This window comes from Panicum virgatum, chromosome 6N, assembly GCF_016808335.1.
Source record: "Panicum virgatum strain AP13 chromosome 6N, P.virgatum_v5, whole genome shotgun sequence".
NCBI lineage: Eukaryota > Viridiplantae > Streptophyta > Magnoliopsida > Poales > Poaceae > Panicum > Panicum virgatum.
This window is the reverse complement of record NC_053150.1, coordinates 35,542,106-35,545,228: the sequence shown is the minus strand read 5'-3', so window position 1 is coordinate 35,545,228 and position 3,123 is coordinate 35,542,106. Positions and strand designations below refer to the sequence as shown.

The window sequence follows — 3,123 nt, the reverse complement described above, 5'->3', positions numbered from 1 at the left end:
AAAATAATATGTGGGGGCGCATTCTCCTCCCATGCACCGTAGTCAGGGATCACCCAAGAAAAGAGCATAGGAATTCGATCAGTTCACCTCTCGCAAGATGTTCGTCTACCTTTTCCGGAACTGAAGAAGTAGAGCAGATCTCTGAAATGGAACTAGAATGAAGAACAGAGCAAGATTCAGAAGCCCCCCCCCTCCCCGCGTCGCTCGCCAAGGCGACTCGGGGGGCAACCCTCGTCGCCGCCCAACCTCCTCCTCCGAGCCGCCTCCGGCGACCGTCCGTGCGGCGGCGGCGGCCGGTGGCTGAGCCGAAGCCGGCTCAGCTCGCCGCCCCCCTCCCCTCTCTCTCTCCCCCGCCTCCCTCCCCACGAACCCAAACCTTGTCACCGCCGCGCCGCCGCCGGCCACCGGGGCCAGATCCGGACTCTCCCTCTCCGGATCTGGCCCCCTCAGGCCGGATCGACCGTCCTCGGCCTCCTTCGCCGGTTGTCGCCGAGGGGCGTACCGCTTCGGGGACCGTGACCGTGCGCCACCTCGCCGTGGCCGGCGTCGCCGTGGCAGGGGTTGTCGCGGTCTTGCGCTGCCTCGCCGCGATCGGGGTTGCCGAGGCCTTGTGCCGGCCTTGTCACGATCGGGGTTGCAACCGCTGTGCGCCGCGGGCCGTCTCTCCTGGTGGCTCCGGTGGCTTGGGTGGGCATCGGCATCTTGGCCGTGCCGCTACTGCCGCCGCTTGAGGGCCATCGTCGTCTCTGTTCGGGTGCTCCATGCTGGCCCTGCCTTGCGGGTCGTTCGGCTCTGGGGAGGGAATGGGGTGAAGGAAAAAGCCTAGGTCTGCGGGCCATTGACGACGACGCCCTCGGGCGCCATTCACCTTGTTGAAGGCGTCATTGTTTCACCTTCCCTCCCTGGCGAGTCTTCCAGGTGAAAACCCTGACCATGTTGGTCAGACGACGACGACGCCTGTGGCGTCGCCCCCTCCCTTGAGGCATCGTCTTGGAAGCTCTGCTTGTTGTCAACACTCCGGCCCCTTACGTGTCCGTCTGGTTGTGGTCCACCGCTCTCCTCGGAGAGTCTCCGCTTCCGTGTCTGCCTTCGGTCCGCTTCGTCCGGGTTGCATTGGTCGTCCTTTGACGGATGCTTGGCCGCCCATTTCTTCGCTGACGGATGCTTTGCCGTCGCTATTGCTTTGGCGGATGCTTTGCCGCCGTTGTCATGTTGGTTGTCTGCTTCAAGTGGATGCTTTGCCGCTTTGGTTGTGTTGGTTGGGTGGATGCTTTGCCACCTTTGATGAGTTGTAGACCTTTGCACCTATGATGTTGTTGTACCTTTTAGCAGGCATAGTTGTGTGGTCCGGTCTAGGTTTAGCGGGCTCGTGAGTCTCCTCCCTTGTTGTTTCTTGCTGTTTTTGTTGTTGTTAGGTCGACTGCCACTTGCTTGGTGGTGCTCCTTTTTCGCCTTAATAGCCTCTGACTATTAAGGTTTGTAATGGTCGTATTGTTTTCCTCTTAATGAAATCTGAGCACGTTCGCGGAAAAAATGAAGAACGGAGCAAGCAAGCACATCGATGTGGAAGGAAAGACCTTTTCTACTGCGGTTCCGTCACGCGATCGACACATGCCCCCACGAACAAACAAGAGCATACATGGCAATGGCAATGGCATATGGGCCAGGTGTGCCTCGCATCCTGGTGAGCCGTGAGCCAGATCCATCCATCGGCCGCGCGCCATGGGCGGGAGGCGATCCGATTTCGAAAGCTGGTAGAAACTGACGCGATTACATAGTAGATGAGATCAAAATCCATCCGTGCGGATGAACACAGTAGCATCAAGTAGTTCTTGATCGATGATGAGCATAGTACATAGCTGATGATGGCGGAGCCAACCAGTCCTGCATAGGTATGTGTGTGTAGTAGTAGTGCGTGGCATGCCAGCCAGCGTGCTCCCCGGCCGCCGGTCGCATCAGGCCGCGGCGATCGTCTCGCCGGGCTTGTCGGAGCCCGGGCCGGCCGGCGGCACCACCACCACCGCCCGGTCCGCCGCCGGAGGCGCCGTCGGCGGCGCCGCGAGCGCGCACTTCTCCTTCCACTCCTCGATCGTGATGTGCTGCTGCCGGCACTCGAGGCTGCAGAACGCCGTGTCGCCCCTGCGTGCCGAGCAAACACACTTGGTTAGACCAGATCACCACGCTTCTTCAGTTCTTCTTCTTCTCCGACCCCTTGAATTGATTGATGGACACGACACGAGACCGGACCTGTACATGAAGGTGTCGCGGCCGGGGCCGAGGCGGCGGTTGCAGAGCCCGCAGGCACGGAGGAACGCCGCGGTCTCGGCGGCCGAGAAGTCGGCCGAGTTGCGCCGGGGACCCGCCAGCGCCGGCGCCGCGCGGGCGCGGTACGCCGCCAGCCAGTCCGCCCTCCCGCCCGCCGCCGCGCCGCCGACGGCCCACGCGTAGGTGTCCTCCGTCTGCCCCTCGGCGCGCGCGGCGGCAGCAGCTGCAGCTCCGCCTCCTCGTCCTCCAGCTCCTCCTCGGGCGCGCCCGCTAGCGCGTCCGGCGGCGCGAACTCCGTCATGCTCGTCGTCCGCCGCATGTGCTGCCGCGCCGGCGCCGGCGCCGGCGCAGGCCTCCCGGACCTCTTCCCCAACATCATCGCTACCTCTCCGCCGCCCCTGCTGTCTCTCGGTCTGCCTTCCTCCTCGTATGGTAGTACTATACACTTGCACACCACCGTCTCTGACGTCTGAACCTGTGTACGGCTACGTGATCCTTGGCAGCGGCTGGGAGGAGTGCTAGAGGAGGTGGTGTCTGAGTTCGGAGCTGCGCCGGGAAGACGAGGCGGAGGTGGCGGTCACCATGGCTACGGCCGTGGGGAGGGGGAGGAGCCGAGGAAGAGGTGTGGGTGAAGGCGGAGGAAGAGGGGGGGGGGGGAACGGAAAAAAATTGCATGGGCGCCGCGCGCACAAGCGACGGGGTGCACCCCCCTCGTGGCGTGTCGGGATTGGACGGAGTGCACGGCGGTCTCGCGCGGCTCGCCCCCTCGCGTCCCTGCGCTCGATCGCTCCTGGCTCGGCCCCTCGCGCGGCTCGTAGCGCTCGGCTCCGCCTGCTAGCGGGAGGCTATCGTGACCTA

At 63.6% G+C, this 3,123-nt stretch overlaps 1 pseudogene; it reads right to left on the bottom strand.

Annotated features, from left to right (window-relative positions):
* Positions 1-1,564: 1,564 nt before the first annotated feature.
* Positions 1,565-2,918, bottom strand: LOC120680085 (annotated as a pseudogene).
* Between the last annotated feature and the right edge of the window lie 205 nt (positions 2,919-3,123).